The sequence below is a fragment of the Neophocaena asiaeorientalis genome, unplaced genomic scaffold (assembly GCF_003031525.2).
Source record: "Neophocaena asiaeorientalis asiaeorientalis breed wild unplaced genomic scaffold, Neophocaena_asiaeorientalis_V1.1 scaffold115, whole genome shotgun sequence".
Taxonomy (NCBI): domain Eukaryota; kingdom Metazoa; phylum Chordata; class Mammalia; order Artiodactyla; family Phocoenidae; genus Neophocaena; species Neophocaena asiaeorientalis.
The window spans coordinates 1,580,888-1,594,245 of NW_020173132.1; the positions used below are offsets into that span (position 1 = coordinate 1,580,888).

General features: G+C 43.2%; 1 protein-coding gene across 1 annotated transcript in view; it reads left to right on the forward strand.

The window, feature by feature from the left end:
• SPOCK3 (SPARC (osteonectin), cwcv and kazal like domains proteoglycan 3) overlaps nt 1-13,358 on the forward strand; it is a 264,404-nt gene that overhangs the window by 177,945 nt on the left and 73,101 nt on the right. The window lies entirely within an intron of this gene.

Here is a 13,358-nt window from a genome sequence, read left to right on the forward strand (position 1 = left end):
TTTCAGTTTTTCACTATTGAGGACGATGTTGGCTGTGGGTTTGTCATATATGGCCTTTATTATGTTGAGGAAAGTTCCCTCTATGCCTACGTTCTGGATGGTTTTTATGATAAATGGGTGTTGAATTTTGTCTAGAGCTTTCTGTGCATCTATTGAGATGACCATATGGTTTTTCTCCTTCAATTTGTTAATATGGTGTATCACATTGATTGATTTGCGTATATTGAAGAATCCTTGCATTCCTGGAATAAACCCCACTTGATCATGGTGTATGATCCTCTCAATATGCTGTGGGATTCTGTTTGCTAGTATTCTGTTGAGGATTTTTGCATCTATGTTCATCAGTGATATTGGCCTGTAGTTTTCTTTCTTTGTGACATCCTTGTCTGGTTATTGCTAGTTGTGTGGCATAGGGTGTCCAGCTCTGTAGCTTGCTGGTCATTGAGTGAAGCTGGGTGTTGGTGTTGAGATGGAGATTTCTGGGAGATTTTCACCATTTGATATTACGTGGAGCTGGGTGGTCTCTTGTGGACCAGTGTCCTGAAGTTGGCTCTCCCACCCCAGAAGCACAGCCCTGACTCCTGGCTGCAGCACCAAGAGCCTTTCATCCACACGGCTCAGAATAAAAGGGAGAAAAGGAAGAAAGGGAGGGAGGAAGGGGATAAAAGAAAATAAAATAAAGTAAGATAACATAAAATAAAGTTATTAAAAATAAAGAATAATTATTACGAAAAAAAATTTTTTAAGTAAAAAAAAAACACGGACGGATAGAACCCTAGGACAAATGGTGAAAGCAAAGCTATACAGACAAAAATCTCACACAGAAGCATACACATACACACTCACAAAAAGAGGAAAAGGCGAAAAAATAATAAATCTTGCTCTTAAAGTCCACCTCCTCAATTTGGAATGATTAGTTGTCTATTCGGGTATTCCACAGATGCAGGGTACATCAGGTTGATTGTGGAGATTTAAACCGCTGCTTCTGAGGGTGCTGGGAGAGATTTCCCTTTCTCTTCTTTGTTCGCACAGCTCCCGGGGCTCAGCTTTGGATTTGGCCCCGCCTCTGCGTGTAGGTCGCCTGAGGGCATCTCTTCTTAGCTCAGACAGCACGGGGTTAAAGAAGTAGCTGCTTTGGTGGCTCTGGCTCACCCAGGCGGGGGGAAGGAGGGGCACAGAGTGCGGGCCGAGCCTGCGGCAGCAGAGGCCAGAGTGACGTTGTACCAGCCTGAGGCACGCCGTGCGTTCTCCCAGGTAAGATGTCCCTGGATCCCGGGACCCTGGCAGTGGCGGGCTGCACAGGCTCCCCGGAAGGGTGGGTCTGGATAGTGACCTGTGCTCGCACACAGGCTTCTTGGTGGCGGCAGCAGCAGCCTTAGTGTCTCATGCCCGTCTCTGGAGTCCGCGCTTTTAGCTGCAGCTCCCGCCCGTCTCTGGAGCTCGTTTAGGCGGTGCTCTTAATCCCCTCTCCTTGCGCACCAGGAAACAAAGAGGGAAGAAAAAGTCTCTTGCCTCTTCGGCAGCTCCAGACTTTTCCCCGGACTCCCTCCAGGCTAGCCGTGGTGCACTAACCCCTTCAGGCTATGTTCAAGCCACCAACCCCAGTCCTCTCCCTGCGCTCCGACCGAAGCCCGAGCCTCAGCTCGCAGTCCGCCCCCCGCCACGCCCTGGCGGGTGAGCAGACAAGCCTCTCGGGCTGGTGAGTGCTGGTCGGCACCGACCCTCTGGGCGGGAATCTCTCTGCTTTGCCCTCTGCACCCCTGTTGCTGCGCTCTCATCCGCGGCTCCGAAGCTTCCCCCTCTGCCACCCGCAGTCTCCGCCCGCGAAGCGGCTTCCAGTGTGTGGAAACCTTTCCTCCTTCACAGCTCCCTCCTACTGGTGCAGGTCCCGTCCCTATTCTTTTGTCTCTGTTTATTCTTTTTTCTTTTGCCCTACCCAGGTAGGTGAGGAGTGTCTTGCTTTTTGGGAGGTCTGAGGGCTTCTGCCAGCGTTCAGTAGGTGTTCTGTAGGAGTTGTGCCACGTGTAGGTGTATTTCTGGTGTATCTGTGGGGAGGAAGGTGATCTCCTCGTCTTAATCTAACGCCATCTTCCCCCTCTCCCCTTCCAAACTACTATTTGTCTCCCAAATTGTTCAGTAGATTCCACACATTAACAATCAAAATCCCCACAGGATTTTGTTTTTCTCTTGGTAGAAGTTGATAAACTGATTCTAAAATGTATGTGAAAAAGCAAAGCAGCAAGAACGCCCAAAAGAATTTTGAAAAAGAATGAAACGTTGGAAGATTCATATAACCTGATTTCAAAATCCAAGTTAGGGCTTCCCTGGTGGCGCAGTGGTTGAGAGTCCGCCTGCCGATGCAGAGGACACGGGTTCGTGCCCCGGTCCGGGAAGATCCCACATGCCTGCGGAGCAGCTACGCCCGTGAGCCATGGCCGCTGAGCCTGCGCGTCTGGAGCCTGTGTGCCACAACGGAAGAGGCCACGACAGTGAGAGGCCCGCATACTGAAAGAAAAAAAAAGATCCAAGAGTAGCTTTTAATGAAGTCTGTGCACACCAATGAGGAAGTTACAGAAGAAGTTAACTTCTTCCTTGAGGAAGTTCCCTAGCTATTCTTATATATTAGTCTGTCCTTGGTTCTAACCTGTTTGTCACAATTTCCCAATAACTTAGGAAATGTACTAGAAGTTAACTTCTTCCTTGAGGAAGTTCCCTAGCTATTCTTTTTTTTTTTTTGCGGTACACGGGCCTCTCACTACTGGGGCCTCTCCCGTCGCGGAGTACTGGCTCCGGACGCGCAGGCTCAGCGGCCATGGCTCACGGGCCCAGCCGCTCCGCAGCATGTGGGACCTTCCCAGACCGGGGCACGAACCCGTGTCCCCTGCATCGGCAGGCAGACTCACAACCACTGCGCCACCAGGGAAGCCCTAGCTATTCTTATATATTAGTCTGTCCTTGGTTCTAACCTGTTTGTCACAATTTCCCAGTAACTTAGGAAATGTACTTATCAAATCTGAACATCCAGCAAGCTTCAGAAAAATGGATTCTTCTGTGAATGACACAGTGAGACTCAGGCTTATCAGAATAAGCCATCGCATAACTTAGAAGCAGCAAGTTTCAAATAAACATAAGCATTTATAAATACTTTTTTTTTTAGATTCCAGAAATCATAGAATGAGGGACCTGATTTGAAAGCAATTCATGTGAAAAGCAAACTTGATTTAGTTTCCAGTATGCCAGCTAGAGACAGCATTGTGGGTTACTGTTAAGATATCAGTGCAAACTTGTTTAATTGGAACATCCAGATGTAGAGGTGCAACCATAGAACAGACAGGGTGGTGACGGTACTTATCCCATGTACTATGGAGAATGATTTAAGGAATTAAGGTATTTTACCTAAAGAAAGTGAAACGTTGCTAGTCCAGAGAGGTGAGTGTTGTAAAGTAGGAGGGTCGCCATATGGAATAGAAATAAGATTCTTAAAGTTCTCATAAATAGAGGTCTCCAAAAGACATAGGTGACAATCCATGCACAGGCCCTTTGTTTAAAGAATTTGAATTTTCAGCAGTAAAAGGACTGTCCTGCCCAGCAGGGGCTTCCCAGAGACCTTTGGACACTCTGTCAGACTTTGCAGAGTAAGTGTTTCTGAGTTGAGAACAGTAACAGATAAGGGGGTCATTCCAGAGGGCTGGTGCTGTGAAAATGGTTTTTATTCTTTTTAGCAAATAACTAAATAAATGCAATCATACTCTTTATTCAGTTTAAAAGATTGATAGGTCAAAAAAGAAATTCCCAAGTTAGAAAGAAATCAAAGGACATTAGGATAGTCCTTTTGCCCTAAACTTATAACAATTCAGCCCTATTTACAAAAAGAAATATGTTAGCGAGTAGAAATGAAGTCTGCCATCTGGCTAGTCATGAATGTTGTCATTCTTTCCAAAGGTGGTCTTTAGAATTATCTGCTAACCTCCAAATAGGATAAGCTCTACTTAAACAAAATTACAACAGCCTTGATTTCATTGGGCCATATTAGTCTGATATTTACCATATGATCTGTATCAACAGTATCTCATCTAATCCATGATTTTGCGTTTGTATAGGCTTGCCTTTATGTGGTGAGAGTACACAATTTCTTTAAAGTTCTTTGTTTGCAAGTTGGCTTTTTTGTTTTTAAAGGATAGTTTGAATTGGTATCGCTTAAGTAAATTGTCTAAGGTGGGTCACTGAAATTGTCCTAAATAAACATACTCACAACATTTTCAGTATTCCAGATAAAAATATTATTTATTAGGGGAACAATCTTGATGTACCATCAGTCTTCTTGGCAGGAATATTATATCTCGCAACATTTCTCCCTATTATTAAAAGCAGGATACATTTCTCTTGGTGGATTTCAGCCTTTTAGGGAAAACTTACCTGAAGATCAGTGGTCAAAAGAAATGCTTGCTTTGTTGAAATGTATTGTTTGTAAATTCAGCAGTACGAGCCACTGCATGTGTGATAGCACATATTCTGTAGGCATTTTTGTTCTTAATGTGTTAAAACGAAAATGCAAAAGCATCCACCGTATAAATGCTCATTTCACTCTGCCCATATGCAAAGCAATCACTTCCCTAGCATCGTGAGGAGGAAGCTTCTCATCCTGGAAATACAATCAGGCCCCGTGATAGTATAATCTGTGCACCTTAGGACACACTCCTAGAGAATACCGTGGTGTGGAGCTCTGGCTGGGAAAAGGTGTCGCCCACAGAACATGATAAATTATGCGGTATTATCTAATTCCTACATATGGCTGATGATAACTATTTTTCTTCTCTGGAAATAGTCAAACAAAAAAGTATAAATCCAAGCTAAATTACATTTGGAAATAGGTGAGATTTGCTAAGTGAATACAAAGGAAATTTTGAAAAATTTGGCAAATCAAAATTAATTATTTACATATGAAACTATCTCTTTAGAAAAAATCATATATTATGTGCTAAAATCATAAACTATGACAAATCATTGTCTGTTTTTTCAGCTTATAAGAAAGCAAATGATATTCACTCTAGTTCTACAGTATTTAGATTATGTGTAAAGAAAAGACACAGGGAGATCAGTGCTTTGTGACGACCTAGAGGGGTAGGATGGGGGGAGTGGGAGGGAAGTTCAAGAGGGAGGGGATATGTGTATATATATGGCTGATTCACTTTGTTGTACAGCAGAAACGAACACAATATTGTAAAGCAATTATAATCCAATAAATATGTAAAAAAGAAAAAGAAAAGACTATAGGACATATCAACCAGTAATTTTTGAGCTGGAGACATTATACTAAATTTCATACAAAAATTAATTGAGCTGTGATGATTTTTTAAATAAGGGGCAGTAATTAGACTGTTGAGAATTGTACTGTTCCTGCATTTTTCTAAAGTGCCGTTTGTTTTAAATAACGCTGATTCAGATTCAGTGAATTCGGGGAAATTTAAATCTTACATTTATGGGCTACTAATTTTTTTTTTCTAGAAAAGAAAGATGCTCCGTAATAAATGAAAAGTGTTAGCAGTGTGTCCTCGGAATTATTTACATTTTGTCCTAGGATTTTTTTTCTGTCGGGAGTGAAGTATATACAGGGGCTGTTATTCTCACTCTCAGATTTGCAGTGGGTGTCAGGCACAGAATGTGGTAATATATGGGGCATAGTTGGTGCTACAAGCTCTATAGATTTACTGCTATCCAGAGCCAGTCATGTAGCCCAGAGACAAGCTAGCCACAATATATTATCCTAACACACTTTTCTGATTTTAAAATGATGCTGTTTTTGCTGTTTTTCCTCTTGTTTTCTCTGAATACTGACCTGAAACCTTTTATTTTTTCCTATTGTAAAGCCTTCTGGTTATTGAAGGCAGCTCTATTTTACAAAAAGTAATTGGAATGTATAACTTTTAACCATAAACAAAATATGACTTGCTACCAGAGAAACCAAGTACATGGCACAATGTAAGTGCTTGTTAAATGCTATTAAATGTGGTTTAACTCACTGAACAGCTCCAGTGCCTACCAACCTCTGCGTGCCCATTACCTGCCGGGCAGTGTCCCAGCCACTTTACATGCGGTACCAGATGAGGCTGGTACCCACCCCAGGTTCGGCTGCTCGAAAGGCCAATACTCGAGAGACAAGTGTTGGTGGAAAAGGAAAAGATGCTTTATTCAGGAGGCCAGCAACCTGGGAAGAAGGTGACCTAATGTCCTCAGCCGGTCTCCAAGTTGCCAGTTAGGAGACAAAGGGGTTAAAGGCCATATGGGGGCGCTGCAGGGGGCCTGAGCAGGTCGGGCACGATCCTCGGACTGGTTGGCATCCAGGTGAAGTTTCGAGCGTCACCAGCCTTCTGGTTTCCTCCAGTCTGGGGTCTAGGTGCTTGAGGTCAGCAGTTTCCATCTGACGGGGTCTGCTTCCTGTCATAGCAGTTTAGGGATGTGTGTCAGGCAGCCTGGTGACTCTGCTTTGTGGCTGGATGGCAGTCCAAAATGTTATCAGTTTCCCGGCCCAACAAGTACTCTTTGTCTGTGTATCTTCACATTCCTGGTCCTAACTCTTGAGCCAGCCTCTTGAGACTCAGGGGAGGCCTGGGAGACTAAAGCTTTTCTACAAACCACAGGCAGGCAGAAGACGTCCGGTGGGTCTGTCCTGGGAAGGCCCCATAGGGTCCTGCTCGGTTATATACAGACCTTATCTTATGTCAATACAGCACATCTTCTAATTACTTCTTATTATCTCCTTTTCAGAAGGCAGGACGTGGTCTTAGGGAGTGGGTATATAGTAATTAAATCACTTGTCAAAGATTAAATATTTAAGGAAATCTCCATTGAGAACTAGTTTGACTATTACTTTAACAATAGATAAGTTAATTCCAGTGTTCAGGGTACATGCTCCTGAAAAACTCCACTGTTGGTAAAAATAAAAACTAAATAAATGAATATAGGGATTGTTGACACTTCAAGTCTGCATTTCCTTTAAGCTCTAGATAAACAAACAAACAAAACAAAGTCAAATGTTATCTTCTTAATAAGCCCAGCAACACTTTTAAGAAGGTTTCGGTTTTGATCTTAGTCTCAGCCCTTCTCCAAACTATGGAGCAATAAGAGAGGATATTTTGATTTTCTGGTCAGACCATTTGCTCTCCTCCTGACCTGAAGCTCTGCCCAAAACACAGAGGCCGCTAAGGAATGGAGGATAAGATAGATTTACAGAGAAGGAGGGGAAAAAAGGAAAGCTGCAAAGACAAACTCATATTCCTGTTAAGGTGTGGTGCTCCCATTCTATGAGTTGGGGCATTCTCATATAACCCGGATGAAAATGTAAATTGAAAAAACATTTGACTTAGTGACTCTAAAATTGGACATACCTTGTGACCCAATAAGTCCATCACTCAAAAACAGTCCTCAGTGTATATTCAGAGCCCTCCACAAGAATTTCAGTTACGGGAACATAGAACAACTGGCTTGGCATTCTCTTTATTGAAATGAGATCTTTCCTGTTATTTGAATGAATGAGTGAATAATTGCTTGATTGATTGATTTAGACTTGAAGTCCATTATTTTATCATATTTCACTGAATCAAAAATGTACAGGTGATGCTCCGTTATTTTATACGACACTGAGAAATTGCTCTTTTTACTTTTAAAATATCCTGGTAGCCAATTTTTAGAACATTCACTGCATGAGAAAATACGTGCATCTTAAATTGATGGCCTACAAATAACAGAGCGAAATAGAGCTCAGTAAAAACCTGTTTCACAGACTCTTACAGAGAAGCAGATCACTTTTCGCATGTTGTGAAAGTTTTTATTTGACAAGTCTTTATAATAAAGATAAGTAAAGGCAAACTTTGTAGGGAAACAATTTAACAACGAGAGTCCTAATACCGTACGTTCTTATGTCAGAAAACAGGACAGGAAAACACTGGAAGCCATGACAAAAGATAGGGCAAGGTCAAATCTGATACTTCTCAAGACTTATCAAATGGACTATTTGCTTAGGTACTTTTTTAGTCATATAAGAGTGTCCTTTTTATTTCCATGGGTCATAGTGTACATCGTGAGCTTTCTTATGAGCATGGAAATAAAGTGCATAGCACAATGTCTGAATAAATGAAATCTTTCAAGGCAGATGATTATTCCATAGTTCCACCTAATTAAATCTGATTGCATTTTTAGGGAGACTAATATAACAAATTTGGTATTTTCTTCCTGGTAGAGTAGTTTTCAATTACTTGTTTCCCATCGGCAATACAACTTCAGTAAAGTGTATCATTGGGGTAATTTCCCCTGTGAGGATATGAGACGTCCCATCAAACTACAGATAAAATACTAGGATTTATAATCTCCTGAAACGTGTATGGAGGTAGGTGCTCCAGGGTTGAGTTCAGTGAATAGTTCAGAGTCATGCCATTAGCAAACTAACTTAGACCAATCAGGTGTGATCCTATATCTTTATTTTATTTAACTTTTTAAAATTTTAAGCAAAGAAACCTGTCACAGAAACCCTAGCAGACTTACCATCCTGTCTTTGGTCAGAGCTGGGTTACATGCCGGTTCAGAGTCATGTCAGTGGAAAATTAACTTAGACCGTCGGGCATGACTGCTTTGGAGAGAGAAGGTGGACGAGGGGGGGTGGGGGGGGCAGACCCAGGCCCTGCAGGTGTGGAGGGAGAGAGAGGTGGCAGCTCACTCAGGGCTCAGGGCTCTCTGACCTGCTGTAGAAGGTTCGGGGTTGGGCCCGTGGTGGGCAGCTCTGGGACGGGCTGCTGAGAGAGGGCTCCCTCAGGACGTGGCACTGTGGGGAGGTCTGAGGCCCAGGGTCCACATCTGGACGGGAGGAGGGTGGGGCATGGAGAGCAGCTGGGTGCCGGGAGGGGGCGCTGTCACTGGGCAGGGTGTTGGGGTCTCCATCCCAGAGAACCCTGAAGGGCAGCTCAGATCGGGGCCCCATCTGACCAGTGGCCACAATTGGTGGGCGCTGTGCATGGGGTGTGCAAAGCACACAGGCTCTAAATGGGCAAGAATTTGCGTGTTCTGGCTATTTTCAAATGATTGGATTGTGAAAATTGGAGTCTGGTGTCAGTGGGCTTTGGAGGTGAGGGTCTCAGCCTGCCGTGGAGAAAACGGCAGCCTGGGGGCAACATCACCTTGGCGTGTTAACTGACACCTGTGCCATCCAGTCACCTATCGGGTCCACTGAACAAGCTGCAGGTGCCACGGGTTCTCACAGGGGGACGAGGGACGGGCATGTCTTTAACCTGGTCGGGGTCAGCCTGTCTGATACACTCTGAGATTCTCCAGTTCATCCAAGTCTATTCCATCGGTTAGTGTATTTTTCAGCTCAGTTGTAGCTTCTGTTTGATACTTTCTTGTATTTTCTCTCTCTCTGTTGAAGTTCTCAGTGCGTTCACCCATTTCTTGAGCTCCATGAGCAATTTTATGACTCTTACCTGGAACTCCTTATTAGTTAGGTAGTTTATCTCCATTTTGTTTACTTCTTTGCCTGAGGTTTTGTCTTGTTCTTTGGACTGAAACATATTTCTTCATATCCTCATTTTGCTTTACTCTCTGTATTTATTTCGCTGTCTTCGGTAAGTCAGCTACCTCTCCCAGTCTTGAAGGTGTGGCCTGGGGGAGCTGTCCTGTGGGCTCAGAAGCACAGCCCTGCATGGCTACCATGGCCAGGGGCTCAGGGGTGTCCCCAGGTGGCTGCACGTGCCCTCCTGTGTGGTGGGTCGGGGCTGTTGTGGTGCCCTGGTGCTGACAGGTGCTGGCGGGTGGGCTTTTCACCTGACCACCTGTGAGGCCCTTGTGCAGCCCAGGTGTGGGTGGGGGTCTCAGTGGGCCCGCCCACCAGTGTGAACAGGTTAGAGGGAGGATCCCCAGATGGGGCCACCAGTGCTGGTGTCAGCAGGTGCCTGAGATCACAAAAGCGGCCAGGGTCTCGAACCCCAGTGGACATCCCGACCGGTTTCTCCCTCTGTGACAGATGCTTCAGGATTAGTGAGTGGGGGGCTCCCCTGGTGGCGCAGTGGTTGAGAGTCCGCCTGCCGATGCAGGGGACACAGGTTCATGCCCCAGTCAGGGAAGGTCCCACATGCTGCAGAGAAGCTAGGCCCGTGAGCCTTGGCCACTGAGCCTGCGCGTCCGGAGCCTGTGCTCTGCAACAGAAGAGGCCGCCACAGTGAGAGGCCTGCATACCGCAAAAAAAAAAACCAAAAAAGATTAGTGAGCGAGCGGGTCCCCTTCACAGAAGGTCTGTGCCCTTTTCATTCGGGTGTTTTTGTGCTGGTTTGGGTTTAAGTGAGTCTACACAGGAGCCTGTAAAGAGCAGGTTTTCTGTTCCCTGTAGTTCTGTCGTTTTCCTGGATGTATTATTCCTCACTGGTTTCCAAAGTCAGGTGTTTTGGATTCGCCTCTTTCCTGTGCAGGAGCTAAGGATTGTCGTACCCGATGTGGAGCTGGAATCCCTTGTTCCTCGGGGAAAATAACTGTGTTTGTGACCCTTCCTGGTGGTGGATCGCTGGACGGGGCTGCAATGTTTTCTTCCCTCAGCAAGTCTGCATCCCAGCCTCTCCTGCCATCTCAGTGCTGCCCTTTTACCCTTTGTTGTAGACATGCTGTCCGTCAAGTGTTCAGGCCCTTTTAGACCGCTCTCCCTAGAGTGCTCTTCCAGCTTCTTTGAGAAAACACATATTCAAACCCTTTGTTTTTCATTGGTTTACTTGTCACTTTATTACTGAGTTGTAGGATGTCTTCATGTATTCTGGCTACCAGTCCTTTATCAGCTATGTAATTTGCAAACATGTTTCTCTCAGGCTGTGACCTATCTTCTTATATTCTTGATGGTATCTTTTGAAGTGCAACAATTTCTGACTCTTATGAGGTCTGATTTATCAATTCATTTTGCTAGTGCTATTGGTTTTGTAGCTAAGAAGTCATCACCTAACCCAAGGTCATGAAGATTTACTCCTTTTTTTTGTTTTTTTTTTTTGCTGTTTCTGTTTTCATTTTTGAAGAGCTTAAAGTTGGGTGCGTGGTCCATTTTAAGTAAATGTTTGTGTTTGGAGTGAGACTTGGCATCTCTGCCAAAAATCAATTGATTGGGGCTTCCCTGGTGGTACAGTGGTTGAGAGTCCGCCTGCCGATGTGGAGGACGTGGGTTCATGCCGTGGAGCGGCTGGGCCCGTGAGCCATGGCCGCTGAGCCTGCATGTGTGGAACCTGTGCTCCACACCAGGAGAGGCCACAATGGTGAGAGGCCCGTGTACCACAAAAAAAATAATAATAATAATAAAATAAATAAATAATCAATTGATTGTAAATATATGGGTTTATAGGACCACAAATATAAGTGTTTATATCTGGAGTCTCAATTTTCTTCCCTTGATCTAAAATGTCTGTCTTTATACCCGTACTATACTGTACCGTTTTGTTAAATTTTGAGATCAGTAAATGTAAGCCCTCCAACTTTGGGTTTTGTTTTGTTTTGTTTTTTAACGTTGTTTTGGCTATTGGGGGTCCCCTGTATTTGCATATAAATTTTAGAGTTGGCTTGCTTGTTTTTGAAAAAGAGTCTGCTGGAATTTTGATAGGTATTTTATCAGATCTGTGCATGAATTTGGAGAGAACTGACGTCTTTATAAGGTTGAGTCTTCCAATCCATGACACAGTTTATCTCTTAATTTATTTAAAGCTTTCATTTCTTTTAGCAGTATTCTCTAGTTTCAGTGTGTACTTGTTTTATTAAATTTATTCATAAATATTTCATTCTTTCTGATACTTTTGTGAATAGAATTGGGTTTTTTTTAATTTTTTTTTTGCGGTACGCGGGCCTCTCAGTGTTGTGGCCTCTCCTGTTGCGGAGCACAGGCTCCGGATGCGCAGGCTCAGCGGCCATGGCTCACGGGCCCAGCCGCTCCGCGGCATGTGGGATCCTCCCAGACCGGGGCACGAACCCGCGTCCCCTGCATCGGCAGGCGGACTCTCAACCGCTGCGCCACCAGGGCAGCCCTAGAATTGTTTTCTTGATTACATTTTGGGTTGTTTCTTATCAGCAGCATAGAATCGTAATGGATTTTTGTGATGGATTTTGTATCCTTGTGACCTTATAAACTCCGTTATTAGTTCTTGTACTTGTGTGTGTGTTCCATTAAAGACAGTTTTACCTTGTCCCTTTCCAATCCTGATACCTTTTGTTTATTTTACTCCCCTCATTTATCTAAAACCTCCCACACAAAGTTGAGTGTGAGTGTAAGAACAAACATCCTTGCAGACTTTCACCATCAATTACAGTGTAAGTTGTAGGGTTTTTGTAGATGCCCTTTATCAGGTTGAAGACGTTCCCTCTTATTCCTAGTTTGTTGAGGTTTTTTGTCATGAATCGGACTTTTGATTTTGTCAAACGATTTTTCTGCATTCATTGAGATTTTCATGTGTTCTTTTTCCTTAATAACTATAATTTTGAAATAATGACAAAGAAAACTGGAATTTGACTTTTCTTCCTTTATTTTTCCCAAATACTAGCAGTACCATGGTGTGCTAAAATTCAATGGGAAATTCAGTATTAAGAATACAATGCCAACTAATGGACTTCTATAATTCAAATTATAGTGAGGCCTAGAGACTTTTAAAAAGCACCTAATGTCCTGGTTCAACAATTTTCATTTATAATTCTCTTTCAGTTATAAACATAAGAAATTCACGAGGTTCTGTTTTCAGTTGTTGATGGGAAACCATTGTAAGGGTCCTGTCTATAGTTGCAATGAGACGCATACTAAGCTAACAGGTTTTTTAATCAATTTTAGCATAAGTATGAGTTTATATGTTCACAGATGAATTTTTAAAAGAAGTGTAAGTTTCGGTGCAATGTTTAATAGCAGCTTTTAGCATGAGGTGTGATAAGTGAAGTGTCTGTTTTTGTTGGCAGAGGGATAGAGGGATTTAATGGATATGATGATTCAAGGTTACGTTACGTACGAAACAATACAACCAGTAACTACTGACCTAAATAAAACTGCATAAATCAAAAAGAAAGTAAGTTAAACCTAATTCTGCCAAGGGAAACAATGAAATTACTTCTTCTAAAAAATGTACACACTACTATATATAAGATAGATAACTAATAAGAACCTGCTATGTAGGACAGAGAACTCTACTCAGTACTCTGTAATGGCCTATATGGGAAAAGAATCTAAAAAAGAATGGGTATGTGTATATATATAACTGATTCGCTTTGCTGTACACCTGCGACTAACACAACATTGTAAACCAGCTATACTGCAGTAAAAATTAATTTTAAAAATTTAAATTTAAAAAAATGTATAATTATTACACAGC